At 42.3% G+C, this 26,376-nt stretch overlaps 1 long non-coding RNA gene across 2 annotated transcripts in view; it reads right to left on the bottom strand.

Annotated features, from left to right (window-relative positions):
* Positions 1–1,530: 1,530 nt before the first annotated feature.
* LOC121030748 (uncharacterized) overlaps positions 1,531–26,376 on the bottom strand; it is a 58,565-nt gene continuing 33,719 nt past the window's right edge. For both annotated transcript variants that reach the window (XR_005790389.1, XR_005790390.1), the window contains 2 exons: positions 4,959–5,090; positions 1,531–2,435 (listed from right to left, as the gene is read on the bottom strand). This is a non-coding gene — a long non-coding RNA (uncharacterized LOC121030748). The remainder of the gene's footprint in view (positions 2,436–4,958; positions 5,091–26,376) is intronic.

Raw genomic sequence — 26,376 nt, forward strand, 5'->3', positions numbered from 1 at the left:
AGTCTTACTATATGATCCAGGGATTGCATTCCTAGATATTTACCTGAATGAGATAAAAACTATGTCCCCACCAAAACCTGCATGCAGATATTAATTGTAGTTTTATTGATTGCCAACAACCGAAAGCAACCAAGATGTTCTGTCAGTAGGTGAAAAGTAAATAAACTGCAGTGCATCTGTACAAGTAGATATTATTCAATGATGAAATGAAATGAGCTGTCAAGTCACGGAAAGACATGGAGGAAACTTAGATGTATATTATGCAGTGAAAGAAGCCAGTCTGAAGAGGCTACATACTATGACTCCAACTGTATGACACTCTGAAAAAGGCCCAGGTATTCTACAAAGCAAAGGGATCAGTGGCTATCAAGAGCTGGACGACAGGGGGACAGAAGGAACAGATGAAACAATTTTGGGGGCAGTGAAATCATTCTGTATGATACTGAAATGGCTGATATAGGACATTATACATTTGGCAAAACCTCTAAACTACACAACATAAAGTGAAGCCTAATGTAAGCTATGCACTTTAGTTAATGTATCAGTACTGATTCGTCAGTTGTAAGAAATGGGCCACACCAGTGCAAGATGCCAATACTAAGGGAAAATCAAAGGAGAGGGAATATATGGGAACTCTCTGTACTTTCTCTTCAATTTTTCTGTAAACCTAAAACTGGGCTAAAGAAATATATAGCTTGGGGCGCCTGGGTGGCTCAGTCAGTTAAGCGTCTGACTTCAGCTTAGGTCATCATCTTACGGTTCTTGGGTTCAAGCCCCGCGTCGGGCTCTGTGCTGACGGCTCAGAGCCTGGAGCCTGCTTCGGATTCTGTGTCTTCCTTTCTCTCTGCCCCTCCCCTGCTCTCTCTCTCTCTCTCTCTCTCTCTCTCTCTCAAAAATAAATAAACATTAAAAAAACTTTTTTAAAGAAATATATAACATTGATTTAGGAAAGGAACGCTAATCTCAACAAATACTGAGTGTTCAACGGGCTTAATAAATACTTACTGAGTAAAGTCACTGATTCAGCATGAGATTTGGTTCATTTGGACACAGGGGCATCTCTCTGAGAACAGATTGGTGCTTTTCATTCATAGGGATGCTGGCACACTCAGCCAGGTTCCATGTGTGTGGTAGGCAGAATATTGGCCCATCACAGATGTCAATACCCTTATCCCCTGGGCCCATGGACATGTTATCCTACTTGGCATAAAGGACTTTGCAGATGTGATTAAAGTTAAGGGCCTTGAGATGAGATTATCCTGAATTATTCAAGTGGGCTCAATGTGATCACAAGTCCCCAAAAGCAGAAGACCTGTCCCTAGTCAGTGAGAGGGAGTATGATCACAGAAGATGAGCTGAGAGATGCAACATTGTGACTGAAAATGAAGGGGGGCAGGGGTGAGCGCACCTGAGTATCTCAGTTGGTTGAACCTTCGACTTCAGCTCAGATTGTGGACTCACAGTTCATGGGTTCCAGCCCCGTATTGGGCTCCCTGCTGTCAAAGCCCACGTGGGATCCTCTGTCTCCTCTCTCTCTGCCCTTCCCCCACTTGCAAAAATAAATAAACATTAAAAATTAATTTAAAAAAAAGAAAAGAAAATGAAGGAGAGGGCCACAAGTCCAGGAATGTGGGCAGTCTCTAAGAGCTGGGAAAGTCAAGGAAAGAGATTATTCCCCAGAGTCTCCAGAAAGGAACACATTAAGTAAGTCACAAGTACCAGAGATTGGAATGGAGAAGTAGAAAAGTCAAGAGAAGTGGGGTAAATAGGTGGGAGAGGCAGTTTATAATCTATCAACCAATGCAGTTTCCCATTTAAAAAAAAAAAAAAAGCACTAACATTAGAAAATACAGTGATGTAGCTGTGGGCCCTGCCATTGCAAACTCCAAAGCCTGCCTATCCTTGATGTTTGCGAAAATACCTCTGCTCCTAGTAATTCGCCAGCCTCTGCACTTCAAGATGCTTTCTGTTTAAAATTCAGTGATAAAGCAAAGAGCTTTGCAGCAGAACTAGATCAATACCCCGTATCTCTAGAAGACAGAAAAGGTAAACCTCCACCGTTCAGAGTTCTGATTGCCTTTTACCCCTTCAGTCCTGTTGTGTGCACCACCAAAACTGCCCTGGGTGATTCACCTGCAAAGGATGCCACACAGCCTAGTGAAAGGTGATTCTAATGGGAAACACTGAGATTTCTCTTTCCTAAGAGCTTTGCAAAACACTACACCAATTTTTTTCTTTCCTAGAAAATGTGCAAATTGTTCTAAAATATAATCACCAGGCAGGTTCCTGTGAACACACACAAAAATAATGCACCCTTTTAAAAGTAGCACCAACAGGCTTCCTGCTCCATGGTGGGGGATGGGAGGATGTGAGACCTCAGTGGAACACGGCATTCACTTGTACATATCATTGTTTGTGAGGATTAGCACAGAGCACTGAAAACAAGATAAAGACATTACCCAATCAAAAAGGTATTTGACAACACATAAGGTCTTATTTTAGTATACAAATAAGCACTCTGCTTGATAGCAACTTGGTGTATGTGTAGTATGGCTTTGAGCTTTGTGAGATAAAACTATAAAGTAATAAGAGATCAAGTTTTAACAAAAATGCCAGGACTTAAACATTCTTAATACACATATCTCCCTCGAAGCAGAATCGTTGAAAGCTACTTAATTTCCATGATACTGAGGATCTGCATTCTGAACTCGGGCATATCCTTTTGATATAACCTCATTGGTTGCAGATGTTGGTACCTCGAGCGATGGATTTTGATTGCGCAAAGAATCCAAAGTCACTTGAAGCCCAGTTTGATTACCAATGTAGGTTATCGATAAGGATCACACATTATGGATCAAAAACAAGGCTTCAAGGGGCACCTAGGTGGCTCAGTCAATTAAGTGTCCAACTATTGATTTCATCTCAGGCCATGAGCTCATGGTTTGTGAAATGGAGTCCCACGTTTGGGGCTCTGTACTGACAGTGTGGAGCCTGCTTGGGATTCTCTCTCTCCCCCTTTCTCTCTGCCCCTCCTCCACTCAAGCACATGTTCTCTCTCTCTCTCAAGATAAGCATTTTAAAAAAAAGACTATTAAAATTGCAGAGGACTCCAGAGAACTTTTGTTTATGTGAGTTCTAGCCATTGATGTTTACCATATTAGAAATTAAAAACTGAGAAATGTCTAAAATATTTGTTGATTCGTTTCAGAATGATAATAAACCCACTACATGTTAATATAAATAACATACTTTTATATAAAAATGACTACATTTTCAGAGCAAAACAAAATGGAGTAAGAATAATGGCATGGTTTTGCATCTTTGCAAATCCCTTCAATACCTGGGCTAATAGAAAACTACCAGATTTTCATACCTCCTCCCACATTTAATCTGCTGTGTGTCACATGTTGTGCGTTCTGGAAAACACTCTGAGAAATTGAAAGTGAGAAAGACAGGTAATATCCTAATGTTACGATGAAAGTAGTTCTGATCTGACAGACTCCCTGGAAAGGTCTCAGGACCTCCAGGTTTCCCAGATCACATGGGAAAACTACTACTTTAAAGTCACACCTGGAGTGTGACCATAAACTCAACAGTGTGTACACGCATGTGTGTGTACAAACTAAAGCGAAAGCAAATACAGAATGTGATGTCAGTAGCTTCTTCACATTGCCCTGATGTTCCTATTTCTCCCTCTTCATGTCTCTAACTTCACTTCTAACTTCACAAGGTGCCCTAACAGGACCTTGTGCTCATTTGCCCAGCACCTCAACTAAAACCTGTCGTCTCCCATACTCCTCAGTTGTGCTCTGTGCCCTGAGTGTCCTCGGCTGTCAACTAACCAGGCACGTTAGTCGGCCACAAGGAGGCTGCCGAGACCATCAGCTGCAGGTCTGTTGCTTAAGGAAGCCACTTAGTGCCTAAATGGGGTGAGGGCAGCCCAGGCTTTTTCATTGCTATTGTCCCTGATAACCCAATATCATTTTACTCATTACTTATTCCAAACACACAGACTGTGCTCATCCCAAAGTGACCATTGATATTACTCAGTTAGCAGATCAGCCATGGCAGACTGAGCCATCCCGCCATGAAACACCAGGGAAAGGGGGTTGGGTGGTGGAGGGGTGTGCATCCAATCTCCAGAACTCCAAAAGCTGCAGACCAGCTCTCTCAGATAGCCCAGCGGGCATTTTTCAGAACTTTTGTCGACATGGTGGAAAGGTTTTGAAAATGAACATGTGCTGGACCGAACATTTCAGGAGAACGTTAGAGTTTTCAAAAAACACTTTCATCTCGGCACACATAAATTTAGTTCCCTCTGTGTTCTAGGCGCTGTTCTAAGTATTTGGTGTCTTAGTAGAAAGAGCACTCAACTGAGATTCCAGATATCTGGGGTCTGGTCCCCAGGTTATATCTAACTAGCTGTGTGTCCCCAGACAAATCACCTAATCTCTCTAATATCAAGATTGCACATAGGTAAAAATGAGGGCATTAAAACAAGTGAATTTGGGGTGCGTGAGTAGCTCGGTCAGTTAAGCATCCGACTTGATTTTGGCTTAGGTCATGATTTCACTGTTGGTAAGATCGAGTCACAGAGCCTGCTTCTGATTCTGTGTCTCCCTCTCTCTCTGCCCCTCCCCCACTTGCGCGCGCGCGCTCTCTCTCTCAAAATAAATAAACATTAAAAAAAGTGAACTCTAATGATCTTTTCATTCTAAATCTCTATGATCTTAAAGCGTGGTGGTAACCTTCTTAAGCAAAAGAAAAGACATTTTTTGATGTGTGCAGAAGGAAGACTGCAGGGCCCATTTCTCCTATACGGGGGACTAAGAAGGCCCAGGACTCCTTCAAGCGGTGTGTATGCCCACCCTGGGAATGGAGGTGTGGACAGACAATGCAGACTTCATATAGAACTGCTTCCTAGGCCTCAGGAACTGGGGACCATGAGCATTCCCCACCTCCACCAAGTATGGCTGCTTTCCAGGGACTCTGCCCTTTGTGGTTCAGGATCTCATTATTCCCAGTGCTCCAGACGGAACACATGAAGCTCCCGTGATGCTGAGCATATGGCTTGGCTCAAGAAGTGCTCCCTGCACAAAGAAATAGGACATGTCACAGAGACAAAAACACCTGGTTGCAGCCATGATTCTCAATGGAATTATCCTTATCCTTGAAACATGTGAGCACAGCTAATGTTAAGCCTTCAGCTAAACATGAAAATGGTAGTAGCCTAGACCATGTTCCCCTGAATGACACTTCCCCCCCCCCCCCACTGCCCTCAGCTCTGCCACATGCTCACATGAAATATCAAATTGCTTGCAGCTCATATTGAATAATGAATATGCCCTCCTCAGCCTATCACCAAGCCTTCAGCAGTCCGCCTGGGGAACTAGGGGAGATGTTAGAGGTTTGCAGGCCAAGCACAAAATTGAAGACAAGCTTGAATTAATAATTTGCTTATTTCTATATATGTGCTTCAAAATAAAGTGCAAATCGAATAAGGTAATAACAGGGCTTGGGAGGGGAAAAAAAGAAAGCTTCCTTTTGCAAACTGCTGACACTTCAATTTCATTATCTCTCACCACCCTGAATGTGATTTGCAAATGTGCTCTCCCTATGTCATCATGTGGAAATGTCTTCAGGAAGAGCCAAAAACGAATGGCAAACAATTCCATGGAGCTTTGGGGAAAAAAGAAATTAAACCTCTCGTTTTAAGCTGATTTTCTTTAGAGCACCATTTTCTAAAATCATGTTCCGTGGATCTCTGCATCTGAATCACCTGAGCATTCCTTGGAGATCCCAGGGAAGTTTTATATATTGTGTATTCCAGGTTACTTCAGCTTTTTCCCACATTGACAATCATGTTCTTGCCAATCACAGCTGCATACATACATCAGGAGCCATGTTTCTTGAACTATCATTTTCAGGCACATTTGCCCCTGTATGTTGGTGCCTAAAACTGTAGGTCCATTTACCTTTGTGTTTTTAAGCACTGTCTCCCTCACATCATAACCAGGCACTTGTAGAAGAATGAAAATAATGTATGTTTGAATCCAGTCCCAGGACCTTACCCTATCTAGTTCATCGGGGTCTTTTTCTGCAGTCTAACGATATTAGAGGGAGTAAAAGAAGTAGGAAGATGTGTACACACAACCAGAGACAAATTTAGATTAAAAATATTGAAAGACTCACACCCCAAACAAATCCCAAAGGAGGAACAAGCTGAAGACATTCCCTATTTCCCAGTTTCCTTGAAACAGAGTCTTCTGTGAACAGTGTAGAGCAGCTCTAAGGAATCCTCTCTCTTGTGTGGTGGACAGTGCCTCGCAAAGATCACCAGTGTAAGATCAAGAAATTGCTCCCGTCCAACACACTTCCCCTTAGTAAAAGCGTTTCCGTCCTTCCTCCGCTCCCCTCATGACCCCTTCTCTGCCACTCCTCTGGAAGCCTTCCTGATTCCTTAAGATTGGGTTTGGTTTCCTTCCTACACGTTTCCATAGAACTTACCACTCTGGACTAAAACTGCCTAATCATTTTTCTATAATTTCACTAAAATATAACTCCTGTAACATAGGACCTCCGACCTGTTGGGGTTTGCATCCCCAGTACTCTGTTCATTACCTGGAACAGATTACTGGTTGAATGAACGAGTGAACAAATCAGCACACTTAGACCAGCCTGACAATTCATTGTTATCCAGAGAAAAGGAAAGGAAGGCAAGCAGAGGAAATGAAGATTGTGGATCTAGAGACTAATGATGGCGTATTATGTCTCCCACATCTGGATTACTGGTTTGCACCCAAATTTGGTAGTAGGTGACTTATAAAAACTGATATCAATAAATTCCCATTTGGCCATGGATATTAATACCCCTCCAAGGGGCCGATATCCAAAGCCAGAGGAAATGAAGAATCACTGTTGTCCATTTTAATTGTCAATATCCTCCAAGACATAAATATTGGTTGGACAGTAGAGGCTAGCAATCATCTTTCCCCTAGAAGCATCCTCAGCACCTCTTGGCAACTGCAATCCATGAAAACCCAAACAAAAAAAATGTGCCTGGGGATGTTCATTTTATATCACCTTTGTCTTTCATTAAGAGGCCCGGATGAGGACAAAAATGAGGAAAATACCTAGCAAGATTGATGATAACCACCTTCCTCTTTTGCAGGCTGACCCCTATATCTAAAAATTAGAAATTGATAGAGATAAGACTTTGTAATATAATCTTAGAGATGCTTTAAGAAGTAGAAGGAAAAAACAACACAAAATGCCATATGGATCATGAGACATTACAAGCTATCGGTCGAGCCAATATCAAGTTCACTTAGTTCACTGTATTCACCCTGCTATTCAACCTAGGAACACTGGACACATTCTTGTCTAATGATTAACGTGTCCTTCTCTAACACCACTCCATCTAATTGACCACCAGGAACTACTAATTCTACCTTCTAAATATCTCTATTTCCACTGCCAGTACCTTATTCCATGATTATCTATTGTCCACATTCTATATTACTTAGGTTAAATAATGCTTGCTACTTTAGCAAACAAGCTCAAAATCTGGGTGATTGAACCAAATAAAAATGTATTTCTCAAACCAGCAAAGTTCAATGAGAGTTGGTGCTGGGCCTCCTGTTGCAAACTGTTGTCCAGGGACCCAGACTCTTGCTATCCTATGGCTCCACCATCTTCTAGGGCTTTTGAGTCCTCTACTGGGTCTTCTGCTTCTGGCTAGCAGATTGGAGAAGAGAGAGAGCATAAAGAGTTGCCAAGCATTGAAAGGGCAAACATCTCATCCATTTTCATTCCTTGTTCAAGACCCAGCCATGGGGCCTTACCAAATTGTGAAAGAGCTGGAGAAGTAACCTAATTCTGGAGAGAAAAAAACAAACTAACAAACTTGTTTATTGGCTAACATTGGCATTCTCTACCCATAGATCTCCTCATATCTGTCCTTGTCCTAACCACCACCGCTCTAAGCCCGTCTTCATGCTGCAGAAAGAATAGAAAAAATTCTGATCCAGCTTAGAACCTTTCAACAGTCACCATTGCTCTTGGGATAAACACCAAAATCCTCCTTATGATGTATCAGTCGGCATGTGATCAAACAAGAAGAATCACCATGATAAAGAAAGAGATTCATCACAGGGTGTAGACACTACACAATTGTGGGAGCTGATGGAGCAGTCTGTGTTAACCATTGCCTCTGCTTCCAGTTCTGAGCCAGCAGTTATCATAGATCAACCAGACTGGTGATCAGAAGGCCAGCCAGATGTGGACAAGAGCAAGGACACATTGGAAATGTTGAGGATGAACTGGGATCTCAGGACAACTGGAAACTGCGAGGACAAACTGGAACCCATGTGTCACTCACCAACCCCAACCTCAACTTTAGCCATGGAGCTGAACACGCACTTGGCCGGGGCTTGAGGAAGCTGAAGGAAGAGATCTGGCGGGGGCTGCCCCACACCAGTGGGGTGAGCTGGCAGATCTCAACGCACAACCTGCCATAGCACATGGAGCCCTGCACCAACCTTCAGAACACGAAAAGTGTGGCTTATGCTTCACTTCCGCCCTCCAAGTCTGCTACATGTCTCTTATGACCTACACTAAGCCAGAGCCATACAAGGAAAGGATTTCCGGGAAACATGATACAGCTTAGGTAAGCTGACATGGTTCAAAGTCACCACACGTGACCTGTAAGTCCTGGCATGATCTAGCCCCTACCTACTTCTCCATCCTCGTCTGGGTGAATTTCTCCCTTTTTCATTCCTTAAAGGTCACTCCCCCAGAAAGATCCCTTGACCAAGATCTTCTTTAAAAACATTCAGTGCCCTCTTAATTGCTTGCTCAGACTCTAACTTTACCATTAGAGTACAAGCTCCAAGAGGACAGGGACCATGTGTACAGTATGCACTACTATATCCCGGCCCCAAGCAGATGCCTACTACACAGAAGGCACTTGATAAAGACCTCACAAAGGAAAATCACTTGGTGTATCAACGGACCTCTCATTAGATACAATGCCAAGTAGGCCACATAGTATTGATACTTAGTGACTTTATTTTCAAAGAATCTCTAACGTAGGAAAAACAGCCACTTGAATGAGAATTCATTCCAAAATCTGACATCCATTTTCATTGTACCTCACCTAAATCTTTAACGCCTTTAAAACTACCCAATGCAGTTCCTATATAAGAGATATAGGCCACTAAATTATTATATATTAGCATCAAGGAAGATAAGTAATTCTCTCTTTTGGAGATTTATTAGAAATAGTACACAGCTAACATTTCTGCATTATATTAGAACCACCTGCCCAAAAGCAGGGAGATGGCTTCTATGACCCTTTAGGGAAATTCCCGTTCAATGAGCCTATCAAAGTTATTTTACTAGCACAGCTGTGTAAGATTAATCATCTTTGTGAATTCTTAATTGCTGTGGTCAGACAACCCCCAGAGAGTAATCATACACCGTGGCAGAATTCACGCTCCTTTTTCATTCTTCCGTGATGAAGGAGAAAGAAAGAAGAAGCAGTAGCTCACTACCATTTGCTCATTAATTCATTCAAGAAATAATTATGGGTGTCTCCTACAGGCTAAGGGCTAGGGATACGAAGATGGCTAAAGGAACTCAGAGTCTAGTGGGGAGAAAGGCAAGTAAATAGGCGAGGCTGCTATCTCTTTAGAGGTATTCGAAGCTGACAGCTCCTATTTTAAAAGAAATAAGTGACCAACATATCATAGCAAGTACTCAGGAGATATAAGCTATGCATCAGGCGCTGACATGCGCACTTTACTACTGACACAATGATTCCCAGTAACAACTCTGTAAGGTAGGTACTTTTATTATTCCCCATTTTTCACAGATGAGAAGACTGAGCCACAGAGAGACTAAGTAACTTGCCTAGGGCCACACAGCTGGTCTCCAGAGCCCACTGATTTACCACAGTGCCACCCTGCCTCAACCTATCTTCCTACTCCCTTCCCTAATCCCGCCATGACTATCAGACCTAACAATTACAAATTAAGTTATCAGAAGTTCAATGATTCATTTTTAAAGTATAATGAATTATTAGTGTTTCAATAAACATGGCATTTAAAATCTATAGCGGGGTCAAATTTGTAAACTCTTCCACTTGTGAATCGAAATACCAACATGGTCTCAAAAGATGAATACAGATTATTCCCTGGGAGGAGCCCCAGCCGCTGACCACGTCCCATTCCTGTCTGCATCTCTGCTTCTCCCTTTACCTGGGGCTAAACGATGAAGGAGTCCTCCGCTATACCCACCACACAAGTCACCACATTTTGCAGGGGAAAAGGAACAAAGGGCTGTCCAACAACTACACGTTAAAATAGTTTCTACTCTTCTCCTTCAGTCCTGGGACTTCCTCTGGCAGAGTCTGCTGAGAAACAGACTGGCGTCAGCACTGTCCTCAGTGGAAGAGGAAACAAAGCACAGACAAAAAAATGTTCTTTTCATCCTATCAGGAGATGTAAAGAGCCATGAAAAAATCATTTCTTGTTTGATTTCACATTGCAATGGATCAGAATCAGCATCTAGAATCCTCTCGTGGTGGTTCCATTGCACTATCTAGTATATTCCCTCACCTGTCCAGCTCCAATGGTCCACACTGAATGCTATGGAAATGCTATGACATTTCCATACCCCATTGGGGCAGCAGGAAAGACTTCATAGAAGATGCTGGCCTTGAAGAACATGGCATGGTAAATCCACTGGAGAATCCAAGTCGTTTCCTATGACTGAAGGATAGAGTAGTGGGTAAAACAGAGGGTGAGAGTGAGGTGGGGCATTCCTAGAGATGGGCATAAAGACATAACCAGGGGCTAGAACACTGAGGGTGTATAGACTTGACTCTGGAGGCTACGGAGAACTGCTGGAGAAGACCAACCAGGGAAGACTCCTCTGTCAGTAGCAGTACAGAGGACAGATATAAAGCCCTTTCCCTAGAACTTGTGTGGTGACCTCGCATCAGGGAAATAGCCCTGCCTACTTAGTAGAGGTTCCACATTGCCCCTAATAATAATAGATCGAAATAAAAGATAAGAAGGGTCTTTTTTGTGTTTTCCTTTTCTTTAGCAATGATCATAGACTACATAGGAGCCTAAGGTTCAAATGTTAACAGCAAAACGCAGTGGAATTCACATCTTCCAAAAGAGACTGTCTGGGGAAAGATTAATGGGAATTGGAGATCTGGCCATGAGAAATGAAGATTCTTTCTCAACTTTTTTATAAAGGAATAGATGATAGTCTTGAAAAGGGGCCCGACTGATGACAAGAACATATCAGAAATGCTCAAACGACATATATTGGGGATTGACTTTAAGATTGGGTAGGAGGACACAGAAATTTACAGGACCGTAGCCTGTCCTCTCTTCACGGTGGCATGAACACAGATACCATGGGAGTACAGTGCATGGATCAACAGCAGCTTATGATCCTTTGTCTCATAACATTTGATCAGAGGAAAAGTTTTTATGATACTTTCCAGTACATAGTAGTTAAATTGAACAAATATTATGACCACAATAAAACACATTCTCATCACTGGAACATAAATCAGTAATTGCTACATTGTGAGGGAGTTTCCCCCACAAGTGCAGAGATGCTGCTAGCATCGATGAAGGGAGACGTTGAAAGGTAAAACCACAGCATCAAGTATCATCTAAAATCAAAACACCACAATATTAAAACCTGTTTCCTCCAAGGCTTTAATGCAGCTTTCCAAGCTTTTACAAAAAGCTTTCTCCTCTCCGGCCGATCACAAAAAAGCCACCTACATAAAACCTACTAATAAGGACTCCAATGGAGAGACTTGTCATAAAATCAGGAATGCTTTGGAGCTCAGCGGAGATTCACTCCTGCCACACACAGCTTGGCAGCAACAACGCCACTCAATCCCAGCACACATGTTTTCAATTACAAACTGGAGATTTCTATCAGAGTAAAAATTAATTGTTTTATACCGCTGGTGTGGGAGAAACCCTTTGAGGAGAGAAAATGTCTACAGCTCACGTGCTTGGACTTCTTGGGAAGATGCACCCCCACACATACCATGTCCAATTCAGGGATGGGAAAGTGTTGAGACTCTGGTAAAGTGAAATCTGTTGTGCAACTTTGGTTTGAATTCCTTGAGTTATCATCATACCTTCCTGAAACAGTGAAATCAAAGTTGCATCTCATGACAATCTAACAAGTACTTCTTGTTTATAGACTCTTTGGAGCATGGCAAGTTCTGGACATTTGGGACAACATCGAATGTTCATATTCTGCCCTTTCTAGGGCTTAAGGCAGTCCAAATAAAACAGCTCTGAAGGCAGTTTGGGGAGCTTCTAAGGAAAATGGGCTTGGGGAGTGATGCTTTTTCTAGATTTGGAGCCATATAGGGTTATGAATTTATAAGGTTGTTACCTCCCTTTTACGTTTATTTATTTTTGGGACAGAGAGAGACAGAGCATGAACGGGGGAGGGGCAGAGAGAGAGGGAGACACAGAATCGGAAACAGGCTCCAGGCTCTGAGCCATCAGCCCAGAGCCCGACGCGGGGCTCGAACTCACGGACCGCGAGATCGTGACCTGGCTGAAGTCGGATGCTTAACCGACTGCGCCACCCAGGCGCCCCTGTTACCTCCCTTTTAAAAAAGATCTCTTTTTGTGGAATGACCCAAGATTGAGTAGTTTGGGAGAAGAATTTTTTTTTATTTTTTTTAATGTTTATTTATTTTTGAGACAGAGAGAGACAGAGCATGAATGGGGGAGGGGCAGAGAGAGAGGGAGACACAGAATCCGAAGCAGGCTCCAGGCTCTGAGCTGTCAGCACAGAGCCCGACGCGGGGCTTGAACTCACAGACCGTGAGATCATGACCTGAGCCGAAGTCGGACACTTAACCGACTGAGCCACACAGGCGCCCCTGGAGAAGAATTGTTTTAATTCAAGGGAACAAATTCCCCCCAAAACATGAAAAGTGGTAATTCACTCTGTAAATTTCTTTTTCTTTTTTTAAGTTAGAAAATACTGAACACTTACCATGTGCTAGCCATTGTCCTAAGAGATCATTCAATCCTTATAGAGCCCAGTAAGGTGTTCTTATTTTATAAGTGAAGAGCTTAAGGCTTAAGCATTTTAATTAAGTTGTTTGATACAACACAGCTAATGAGGCATGGTGGTAGTAGGATTTGAACTCAACACTGTCTGGAAGTTTATTGCTCTGACATGGTGCTGCCTCATCAGAGATAACAATAGAAGACACACTGGTGTGGGACCTCCATTTTCTCTCTATTGATGCATCAGGGAACAAAATTGCCTCATTACACCTAGCAATATCCATAACCATCATGCCTCTACTTTTTACCGATCACTTCAGTTATGTAAGGTACGTATTTCTAAGGGAGAAGTCACGTTATTGCTTTTGCAATAAATATGTATAAATAAATAGATGTGCAAATGAGATCGCTTTGTCTTTCATCGTACCTTCTAAAACCTGACGCACAGATCACACCTGGGAACTTCAGACAACCAATGTGTTTTCTGGTGCTCCAGACAACCACCGTATTTATTACATATACCAGGAAGGGCACTGACTTTACTTTCTTACCTCAGCTTTTATAAGTCTATCTTTCTTCATAAAAGCAAACAAGGCATCGTCTCTGATACACACTGAAGAAATATTAATCAATTTTCAAGTTTGAAATAAGGAGCAATGAATTCAGTCTCATCCAAGTTAAGGGAGTAGGTGCAAGGAACCAGAGTTGAGGTGTTCTCCTGAGATTGCTAACAATTCACCTTCAACACCAGTGCAAAGAAAACTGTACCTTTTCCAACACCCATTTTCTGGCTCTACCCAATTGCAATAGTTTCCCACCCAACACAGAGTTAAGCATATATAATACATTTTCATTGCCCCAGTTAATGCAGAAAAAAAGCTAGAAAATTCTCAGGGCAACCTGCAAGAGGAACTCAAATCAACCTTGGAAAGAGTGCCTGTCTCTGGTTCTGTACTAATTGCCATGTAAATTAACAAAAAGCACAGCCCCAACCAGCAAGGAAAATGTTTTCTTCACAGACCATCAGCAAAGTCACCCCAGAAGCCTAAATAACATCATGCCTGTTTCTTTAGACAATAAAATGCCAAAGTTTTTCTTTTGCTGTCAGCAAATGATGAATACATGTGGTACCGATTATTTAATACCACTAGACCACCAGGGAAGAAGATTTAGGTGAACTGCGGCAGAACTATGCCATTTATTTTTATTACCATGCATTAAAAATTACGTTTACAGATAATTGTTTTTCTCCTTCCAATAAAGCAAGATAAAAAAAAATCCAGAAGAATATTTAATAATACTGGACCACCAGGGAGGAATTTTAAAAGTTGATTTTTTATTGAAAAATTAGATTTGCTTTTTTAAAATTTCCAATTATTTTTAAGTGCAATTTATGAAGAAATTATTTTAAACCAGGGCAGTATGAATTTTCTGCTGGGGGAGTGTCTCACAGATTAAGTTACTCTTTTACAAGGGTAATTTACCTAATCAAATCACCCCTCAGAACCATCCGTTTTAAAATACTTGTGTAACTGACTGAACGTTTTACAATTCTGTTCTGCCACACATTCTCATGGTTTCTATTAGAGTCAGTGTTTCCAAAATCCCCAGATAAAATAAACTCTTGATTTTTTTTTCCCCAGTAGCATTGTACTAGATTGGGAAAAACTTCTATTTACCAGTTTCTTCTGAAAGGAAAATGAGAAGTAAAAGGAGAAGCAGTAGCAGCAGCAAACTGAGAGAAGAAAAGGACAAAATAGAGGGAGGGGGAAAGAAAAAATCAAAAGGAAATTAAGTCAGGCTTCACACAATAGTTGCAATGATAATCTCTCTACACTTCAACTGGCATATTTACAGTTAGGACAGGAAGTAATTGTTTCTCTCTCCCTCTCCCTCCTCATCCTTCTCCTCCCCCCTCCCTCCCATCTCGTCTCCCTGCCCTCCTCTTTCCCCAGAGTGCAGAACCCTACAATTAGAGGGGACTTTAGCAGCCTTCTGAGCTCATCTTCCATCAATATGAGAATGTCCTCCATGCATCCCTCACAGATGCCAGCCTATCATGTCAAAGCATTAGCCGATTTGCTTAAAAGGCAGGTCATTCTGTTGCCAGTGGACAACCCCGAAAGCGAGAGAAGTTCCCGGTCTCTCTGTCACTCTCACTTTGGGTCCTAGGCTGCTCTTTGAAGCAATGAAAATTGAAAGTAATTCTTGAGACAGTACTGCACACCAATCAGCCAGCCCTGCAGACTAGGCACTGCTCTGTCTTTTTACTAACTGTGTGTAACAAAAGCAGTCCCTGTGTTCTGGGTGAAATCAGTCAGAGAGGAAAAGGGACACACACACACACACACACGCATGCACGCACACCCCTACCTCACGTCTGGTTTTCCAAAAGGAAAGCTGCTTCCCAATTGTTCTCAGGATAGAAGAGACCAGGGCCAGACCCGGGCAAAATTGTAAAATCATTCAAGGACGTCTTTGGCTCCTTCCAGTCCTACTCCAATTTGTAGGTTAAGATGTTAATTCCCTCATGGTATAGTTTGCCAAAATATCCTAATTGTATTAAATAAGTTTGTCAAAGAGTAGTTCAAATCACCCCATTTCTTGTGGAGTTTGTGCCTCGAATTACACAGAGCCTGTTCACATGATAATTTTCAGGATGGGTCTCGGTGACTCAGGTTTGTCACAGAATTACCAACATGACCGCATGTAAACCAGCAAACTCTATTCTGTGCCCAAAGCTGTGTCTGTCTTGAGAGGCCAAGAATGTTGACCTACGAGGTAGGACAACTTCTGATCACACAGTGATTTCTCTTGGTAACCATGCCACCTTAGTATAATTTCCTTTGATTTTAGGGACAACTTTGCTCCAATGGAAGTTAACTTGCTGTGCTCTGTTCCTTCCAAACCAGAGAAAGTACAGGCTGGCTGGAGATGGATCTGGTCAGGGCTGATCAGAGTCGAACTTGTTCTGGGGCACCTGGCTGGCTCAGTCAGTTGAACATCCAGACTCTTGATTTCAGCTCAGGTCATGATCCCAGGGTCATGGGATCCAGCCCCATGTTGGGCTGCATGGTGAGCGTGGAGCCTACAAAAGATTCTCTCTCTCTCTCTCTCTCTCTCTCTCTCTCTCTCTCTCTCTCTCCCTCTGCCCTCTCCCCTGCTCTCTCTCTCTTAAATTAAAAAAAAAAAAAATTGAACTTGTTCAAACAGTGTGTAGGCCCCAGTCAGTGGGAGCAGCATGTATGTGACCATGGTAAGGTTGTGGAAGACTTTTGGTCATGGCCCCCTCACACCGGGTCCTGACAACAAGCACTTCTGACTTCAGAGTACTTAATCTTCTCTGCTTCCATAAAGCCAAAAATAATGTACCTCTTTATTATTTCTCCCTATCGAGGAAATCACTTGCCCTTCTATTCCACTAGTCTATTCTTCTGGAACATAAGCCTTCAGATATCACTTCTCTGGTTCCCACATGCAGAGACACAGGAGCTCTGTGGCCCTCCAAGCAAAGGTTCCAAGAAGGAGTAGGGGGGTCAAATGCAAACCTGATCTTGTCATGTAATTCTTTTGCTTAACACACTTCTGTGGCTCCCTACTGCCCACCGGGACACCTGCAAACTCCTGCCATTGGCTTACAAGGCCAACCTGTTTGACCCTTTGCCCTCTCCTGCCTCAGTGCCTCGCAAAATGAATCCCTCAGGTACTTGGAGTTCCAAGGACTTAATGACCTACAAACTTCTGCATGTGCAGTTTCCTTGCCAGGTCTCTGCTAAGATTTTCTCCCCATCTTGATCAGCAGAAGCAACATAAAAATCCTCACAAAGGTAGAGCTCTAAGAAGGAAGTGGATAACTATTGGAAGCAGCATTTTATGTCTGGGACAAAAGTTTCCAGATTTTTGTGTTTGTAGGATTTCATTATCAGAAGAAAGCAAAGAAGGAAGAAGAGGCAGAGGAGGAGAAGAAGAAGGAGGAGGAGGAGGGAGAAGAGGAGGGAGAGGAAGAGAAGAAGAAGAAGAAGAAGAAGAAGAAGAAGAAGAGGAGGAGGGGGGGGGGAGGGGGAGGAAGAGAAGGAGGAGGAGAAAGAGGAGGAAGAGGAGGAGGGGGAGGGGGAAGAGGGGAGGAGGAGGAGTAAAGGGGGAGGAAGAGAAGAAAAAGGAGAAGAAGAAGGCGAGAAAGGGGAAGGGAAAGTGGAAGGGGAGGATGAGAAGGAGAGGAGAGGAGGAAGAAGACAACAAGACAAAACCAAGGCAGGATGAGGGTTTCATACTGGCAATGTCATGCATGTGCAGAAGACAGGGAAGTCCCTGTGACTGCTCAGAGACTTCCTGTGACTGCTCAAAGACAGTATTTGCCTTCTTGGCCACCTTACTATGGCCTTGTAGACTTCAGGAGATGAAGGCGATTTGCAGAGAACAAATACCCTAGAGACCAGAGGAGTGTGTTGCTGGTCAGATACAGCTCATCCTTGCTTACTTCCTGGGGAGATCTGAAGCTGCTGAGTGGCCTCCCCCAGCAGGTTGGGGGGTACCCAAAGAAGGTATCCCATCAATTGACAAAGATATTCTGGATCTGCTGGTGTGCTGCTGGATGTCTGGTTCTCAGGTCCCCATCTGAATGTATGGGCCAAACACTTCCTTATAATCAGCCCGACACTGTTTCCATCTAGCATGCAAAAACCTAACATACGAGAACACAGCCACTAAACTGGAAATCAACTACAAATGAACTCATACAGCAATAAAGGTACTACAACAAAAACAAAAACCAATGTGCTTCACATTTGAATGGTGCCTCCCAAGTTAAAAGACTTTCACAAATATCATCTCACTTGAAGACGTAACCTTGCCTCACAGCCCTGCTATGAAGTAGGTGATCTTCTCCCCACATCGCAGATGAGAAAACTGAGGTTTGGAAGCGTAAATGACTGCCTGAGGGCCACACAACTCACAAACAGAGTCAGTGCTGGGCGTCAATGTCCTCACATCAGCTCCTATGCCCTTTCTGCTAGATTCTGCTGATTTTCAGCAGGAATGAAATCAACAGCAAAGCAATCAAGTAGATTGATTTAATTCTCTGATTCAAACTCAACTCAAACTCAGTTCAATGAATGTTTGCTCAGCTTTAACTCTGTGCCTACACATGGCAACACCCCAAACATCTCTTAAAAAGCATAAGACCCCTGGGCACCTGGATGGCTTAGTCAGTTAAGCGTCTGACTTCAGCTCAGGTCATGATCCCATGGTTTGTGTATTCGAGCCCTGCATCGGGCTCTGTGCTGACAGCTCAGAACCTGGAGCCGGCTTCAGGTTCTGTGCCTCCTTCTCTGTCTGCCCCTCCCCAGCTCATGCTCTGTCTCTCTCTGTCTCTCAAAAATGAACAAATGTAAAAAAAAAAATATATATATATATATATATATAAATAAAATCATGAGACCCCCCCACAGCATTCAATTGTCCAGACTCCTATTTTATTAAAACAAAATTATTATGCAAAATAGTTCCAAAAACTGAGGCTATTTTAATGCTTAGCGTTAACAAATTAATGTGCTGAACATACATACACACAATTACAACGACTGGATATAGATAAGATTTGGACAAAATCTTAGTAGGTCAAGGTGAGACCTTCCTGGCCCTTGGGACAGACTCTACCTATGCCAGGAAATGCCTAATTTGCTAGAGAATCCAAACATTGTTAGACTCTAAAATGGATTTTAAACAAAGAGATAAGACTTCAGAGAACTTTTATTAAATTCCCAAATTGCCTAAGATTCACAATTAATAAATGCCAATGGGCATCAAAGAGCACTAGGTTAGGAGTCTAGGGACATAGGTCCTGGACCCAAATGTCCCGCGGTAGCCAGGAAACCATGATGAAGCCCCTAACCTCCCAGGGCTCAGTTCTTTCGTCTGTCCATCCATTGCTGGACTGTGCTATGGGAGATGTTTATAGCTTCATGTTCTATGATTTGAGTGCCCATCCCTGGAGAAGCTCCTTCCTGGTCCATGAACTAAAACTAACGATCGCTTCAAGCAAGCAAGACCATGAAACTGTGTGAGAAAAAAAGAGAATGTGCAACTCCAAAACAAACAAGCCCTGACTTCAGAGACCAAGCTACACCAAATAATGGGAAGCGGCAGTAACTCGTGGGCTCACTGCACCCAAAAGGGCATTTCCTTTTACATGATATGTGGGATATGTGAAAATGGTGAATTTTCATAAACACCCACGCACAGAAATTTCCAAAGCAAACATTCTTTGGAAATAAAAACTGCAGTCCTAGATGTCATCATCTTGCCTGGGCTGTGAGTCACTCAGGTGACTGGCCCCCACAGGGGGCTTAAGAAATCTTAATTTACCCAAAGATGCTAATCAAGCCTAGAGGCTTAAGAGTCATGAGCTTGTTGATGTGCTGTGTTTGTTTTAAATCAGACCGCCTACTTGGTGTGAGGCTGATCTCTGTTATTAAATCCCCTTTTGTTCTGCGTGTACACCCATCAATCTTATTTTACAAATCAAATAGAGAAGGGATAGCATGTTTATAATTAATCCCTGTAAGCTGTTTCCAAATATCTAGTCAGTTGCCCTATACAAGTGCACACATAAATATCCTTTAGTTATAAAGTGAAGCTTATCTTAATGGTATTTATAATCTCTTTTGCAGTAAAACAATGGCCTGTAATCTCTTCTGGTTTTAATATAATTTAGACTATGGAATTTGCTTTGAGTTAGAGTATTATACAGATTATCTTGATTGTATCCAAGACTGGATAGTCTTATCTAAAATAAGGAAAAGAATCACTTATTTTTTTTTAAGTTTTTTTTTAACATTTATTTATTTTTGAGAGACAGAGCGTGAGCAGAAGGGCAGAGAGAGATGGAGACACAGAATCCAAAGTAGGCTCCAGGCTCCGAGCTGTCAGCACAGAGCCCGACGTGGGGCTCGAACTCATGAACCGCGAGATCATGACCTGAGCTGATGTCAGACACTTAACCGACTGAGCCACCCTGGCACCCCGAAAAGAATCACGTATAACCAATGCCAGCTAACTTTAAAAACTCCAAACTCATAAATATATCATCATTTGTGTTACTAGTTTGGAAATCAGAGAAATCAGCCAGACTGTCCCCCAGTATTTATCTTCTCCTTCTCCCTTTTAGAGGTAGATGCCCTATTAGGTTCTGGCCAGGCACAAACCCAACCAGATAGAGACTATATCTCTCAGCCTCCTTTGCAGCTATGTGTAGTCACGTGACTAAGTTCTTACAAACAGGACATGAGCAGAAGGGATGTGTGCAACTTCCAGCTCTTGGCATTTTAAGAAGTCTGAATATGCACCCTTCTCTCTCCCCTTCCCATTGCTAGGATGTGGACATGATGCCAGCTTCAACCAGGCAGACATGAGCAACACTTTGGGAACAGAAGTAACAGGAGAGTAGAGTCTCAATCCCCAGATGATACTGGACCCCTGCCTTCCCGTAGGCTATTGTATGAAATAGAGATTGGCATCTATCATCTATTTTGACTGAACATTGCATTTTGTTACAGCAGTTTAGTAAATACTCAAATGCAGAAATACTAATTTAACCTTTTACTGTATAGCCCCTTTCCTACAGAAAATTGTACTCTCCCATGTATTTTTCTTACTATGTGGAAATTCAAAAAAGTAAACATTTAAATCTATATTATATGTACATAGTGCAGCAAAGTGAGGGTTCTGAAGTCAGGGCCCAGAATTCAAATATTGGCCACTTTCTAAGCTTTATGTAATTTTGGGAAAATTACTCACCCTTTCTAACATCAGATTGGTCATCTATAAACATGTCAGTGATAATGCCTACGTCATAAAGTTGTAGTAAGAATTGAGTGATAATGCACATTAAGAACATGGTAAGTTCTCAGTAGGTGTTAGTTCTTATGATAATGATAATGTTGTTGCTATGTTGAAGTGACCGATTTAAGAAGCCATATAGGAAAAAAAGTATTGTGGAATATAGCTTCAATTTGTCCAGACTCGGTAAGCCAAACCAAAACTGATGATGCAAAATAGAAAACAAACAAACAAAAACAAAAAGTTGGTTTTTTTTACTCATTGCCTTCCTCCTCTTTTCCCCCAATGAAGCACCTCTTCCCCAGAGTTATTGCTTGTTTCTAACCTGTCAGTCAAGCAAAAATGGATATGTTCCCATCAACCCACAAGTTCGCCTAGGTATTTTTATTTAGAGTCTTTGTTCAGGAAACCCCAAGCAATATATTCTAGGTAAGAGAGGTAACTGGTGGGGCCTCTTACTAAATTTATGTTGAAACTTATATTGTCATTGGTCCTTCTTTCTGCCCTGCTATTCAGTTACCATGTCTTGTCCTCAAACCCTCCAGCCTTCTTGGACACTTGGCTTGAGGCACAGAAACACATATTAGCTGTTCAGGAGCTCAGCATGCAAGGAGTGGAAAGTGTTGAAGAGGACAGAGAGAGAAGTGGTATAATGACCAAACACGGGCTATCCCAGCCCTGGGGCATCAGGAAGTTTGGGGGTGGGAGAGGCAAGAGGAAAGAGACAATGCAGGGAACAATGGAAAACTGGTCATTATAAGATCCATAACACTCAATTTTAGGTGGGTTGTTGATGACAGTGGTAAAAATGAGGGAAGATACATGCTGTAGAGTATTAGAGTGAATGCTAACATAGATACCAATGACAGACCCTAGAGTAATGAAAGCAGAGGAGAAAATCCAGATTGCAGAGTTTTATAAATCACAAAGTGTAAAAAATGAGGCATTAATTAATAAGAGTGATGATGATGATGATGAAGATCACTGAGGCAGACATCTTTGACAATAAGTGCCCTGTCCCACTCCTCCCTGGGTCAGCCGGCTGGCTGGGAGCAATGGTGCTCTCTGAGTCCTACATTATCGCTCCCCTCTGGCCATAGTTGATTAAATGAATGGAAACTTCTAATCCAAGATAGGCCCATCAGGTTCCTTCTCTAGGATATATTATTCATTTACTCAATATTTGCTTTCCACTTCTGGCTATGATAGAACAGACTTGTATCTAACCAACCCTCTCACCAAGAACAGCCAAACAAGTTAAAATACCAAACCATGGGGCACCTGGGTGGCCCAATCTGTTGAGCCTCTGACTCTTGATTTCTTCTAGTCAGGTCCTGATCCCATGGTCCATGGGATCTAGCCCTGCATCAGGCTCCAAGCTAACAGTGCAGATCCTGCTTGGGATTCTCTTTCTTCCTCTCTCTCTGCCCCTCCCCTGCTTGTATGTGCTTGCTCCCACACTCTCTCTCTCTGTCTCAAAAAATTAAGACATAAAATAAAATAAAATAAAATAAAATAAAATAAAATAAAATAAAATATTAAACCAAAAAAATTAAAGTAAAATAGCCACCAAGGTAGCAAGACCTGAGATCTAAGATCCTAGAGAGCAGGAAAAGAAAGCACGCACACATTAGCCTGACATTCAATAACACTTTTCTCCTTGAGACATTTTAAATAGTGGCCAAGAGACTGGAAAGCTGAGAAGAGCTTTCTGCTTTCAGTTTTCTGCTACTGACTCACACACACACACACACACACACACACACACACACACACACACCAGAGTTCTGGGCCCACCAAGAATAAGGGTCCTGGAAACACCCCTAAACTTTCCACTGGAATCACTGAAGGATGACACCCTAAGAATAAGAGCTTACTAGTACTGGGGGAGATCATCAAGAGCACATGTCCACCACGTGTCCCCTGAGCTGGATCTGGGCATTCAGAGGCTCCTCACCCCCCACCCTGGTCCTTGGAATGTACCCACTGCTGCCTTCCCCATTCTCAGAAGCTTCCCCAAGGATACAGCCTTGAGACAGTGATGTGGTGTTGAGACCATCTGGATAGTCTACATGACAGAACCCAGTTAAGGCTTCGGCATAAACTTTTCAGATTGGGCAGAGAGGTGTGGAGATGCACTCCTCTTGCCGCCACCGAGATGAGCCTCATAAGTTCTCTTCTTATTTGAACCTGCCACCTACCAGTCTGGAGTGGTCTGCTTCTTTCCTCCCCCTCTCTCTGCCCTCAGCATAAGGGAGCTGGTTTCAGATTATACTCAGGAAGCTTCCGAGGAGGTTGTGAACCAATAACTAGAAACAGTCTCTATAAAGACTGAAACACAAATTTGAATTAGCTCAATCTCAAATTGGATTAAGGTAATTAGCCTCTATCCTGTTAGTTTTGTCCAAGCATCAGCAGCGAAAGTATATCCTCTCTGGGGGATGATAATATCCAGGACTTCAAATGATCTCTTCAATTTTTCATATGCCATGTTCAGCACTCAGTAGGAGACCATTTAGTCAACCCAAGAGATGAAAATATCGAAGACAACAGAAAATATAGGAGACAACAGATGAAAATATAGGAGACAAGATCAGGAGATCCAGATATTAGAGTTAAGATTTACTCACCAGTTCACATGTCATAAACTGTGCTAGGCAATGAGAATATACTGATGAGCCAAACAGTTATGACTCCTGCTTTCATGAAGCATTAGTCTGCTGGAACAGATCAATAATTATCCCTCATTTGAAGAGGAGAAATAGGGACGCCAGGGTAGCTCAGTCAGTTAAGCATCTAGACTTCGGCTCAGGTCATGATCTCACAGTTCCTGAGTTCCAGCTCCGCGTTGGGCTCTGTGCCGACAGCTCAGAGCCTGGAGCCTGCTTCAGATTCTTTGTCTCCCTCTTTGTCCCTCCCCCCTCCTCCACTCACGCTCTCTCTCTCTCTCTCAAAAATAAATAAACATTAAAAAAATTTTTTTGAAGAGGAGAAATGAAAAGTCAGTGAGAGTCCATTTGATGGTCTTAGGTCTGAAATCATGAGATCATCACAAGTGGTGGCCAGACTCTGTGCATGCATAAATTTTGAAGGAGAAAAACCTGAGAGTCTTGCTAAGAAAGCTTGTCCACCACAGAAGAGAATAGCATAAAAGGAAAGCATAGATGCAAAAATATTTAGGCCCAAATAGAGAACCAGAAAGATCGAGAGTGGCTTCCTGATGGCTTTCTAGTTCCCAAAAAGCCCAGCTACGCTTCCCATAACTGGGTTCCATGAGATTAATGTTATACCATTTTAATCAGCACTACTTTGACTTAACCTTCCTTAAGTGGATTTCTGTTCCTTGCAAACAGGATATCTAACAAAGACAGGAGCTGTTTATGTGACCTCGGGACTATTATGCTAACTGCTATGCTGCAAAAAAGGGAAGAGAAATCAGTTAAATGTGTTGGATTAGGTTGTTATGAATTTCATCTGGTTATCCTAGAAAACTGCATAGGTATGATCGCATTTACCCAGCATAGTCATATGATGAGAATGTAAAACAATGAGAAGGAATAGCAGGTACCAAGCAGTTGTGACTGAGGCCCAACATAAAACTCCAAATAAGTCAAGTTACCTTCCGGACAATTGAAAATCTAAATGCAGTATTTAAACAAGTTTTATGATGTTGCATTCACAATATATGTGCCCAGCATTTTTAGCTGTGTAGTTGTTCTTTTTCTTTTTTTTTTTTTCTTTTTTTAAATATTTATTTTTGAGAGAGAGACAGACAGAGCATGAGGAGGGGTGGGCAGAAAGAGACAGAGACACAGAATCCAAAGAAGACTCCAGGCTCTGAGCTCTCAGCACAGAGCCTGACACAGGGCTTGAACTCATGAAGCATGAGATCATGACCTGAGCCAAAGTCGGTCACTTAACTAACTGAACCACCCAGGTGCCCAAAATTGCGCTTTTTCTAAAAGCATTTTATTTTGTCTTATCTGTGCAAATTCCTGTCTTTTGCTTCTCTTCCTTCCATTATGGATCCAGGTAGAATGCCCTTCTATCCAAATTGCACATATTCAAAGCAGTCCAGAAAGAGAGTGCAATGCAGAGGCAGACAGAGCAAGGGTACATGAAGGAACAGAATCCATTGGTGAGATGTGCAGGAAGGTGGAATAGTACTTGGAGTTCAGCAGAACAAAACCAAAAACTAATTTAAAAATAATAACTAGAGAACACTAGGCATATTTAAATTCCAAGAGCCAGAACTTCAGTACTCTTTTGAGACTTTGACCAAATATCCTCTGGCGATGGTAATTATGTTTTCTCTTCACTTTTGGCTTGTTTGCAAGTAGGTTAGATGGTGTTCACTTACAGGTTCATGTTATTTACGTTTATTTATGTACATCTGCACATACATCCACAAACACCTACAGTATATGAATTTCAATCAAGTGCTTAAAAACAGAAATGTCATCTGTTGGTGAATTCAGCATAGCACAGCTTAGAATTTCACCCATAGAAATGTCAGGTCCTTCTTTCCTCATCCAAATCCACAAAAACGAAACAAAAGAACCAAGCCTCACTAAGTAAAATGAGCTAAAATTAGCAAGCAGCAAAGATGATGCCAGTTGCCCCGGGCAACAAATGGTTGATGGATGGAATAATTAAGATCGACAGTAAACTAATCTCTGTTCCTTTATTGAAAACGAAGTCCCCTGAATCAATTATCCTTGTCATGGATACCTTTTATAAAACAGCTATGACATCCCAACCACTTCTCTTTGTTTACGGATTTGCCCATCCTTCAATAAGTGCAAAAACTAATTTCAAAAGCACCAAGAGATAATAATGAAAGATTCCGATACATTAGGCACTGCACAAACAAACATAGCCACAGTCCTTGAAAACTATAAATATCACAGACAAACTAGGCCCAGAAGACTTCATGGACATTCTCAAAGGCACGATACTGTCAAAGTTTTGCCGCTAAGAAGCTTAAAGCCATTCTTTTGCAGACCATGCATGTACCTGTTAGAATGCTGACCCATTGGCCAACCCACGTAATAGGGTTGGGAGGGCAAGAGGTGTCAAAAGGAGACTTCTAGCACTCATGCAATCACTTTGGGGTCAAGAAACAAGAAAGACATGAAGCTGAAAGGATGGTGTTGGGGTTGGGGGCGGGAGCTGGGTGGTGGTCGTGGTAACAGTCTACACCAAATATATCAACATGCAGCTACTACAATCATTACCCTAAAGTTAGGGGATAAATCAAAATTATCAGAGATGGCCAGAAAGAACTACACTCTGGCTTCTAGTGTTTCTGTGACCTGAATTTAAGCAATGGCTGCTACAGTCCCTTGAGAAGCTGAGGGACTCTGCAGTTAATCAAAGGGCTAGGGGCAGAGGATTATGACTTAAGCATAAAACCCTTCTTGAGTTATTTTTATAGAAAATTCTGCTCATTTTATTTGTCTTCTCT

Source organism: Herpailurus yagouaroundi, unplaced genomic scaffold (genome assembly GCF_014898765.1).
Source record: "Herpailurus yagouaroundi ecotype Mexico unplaced genomic scaffold, PumYag 140, whole genome shotgun sequence".
Lineage (NCBI taxonomy): Eukaryota > Metazoa > Chordata > Mammalia > Carnivora > Felidae > Herpailurus > Herpailurus yagouaroundi.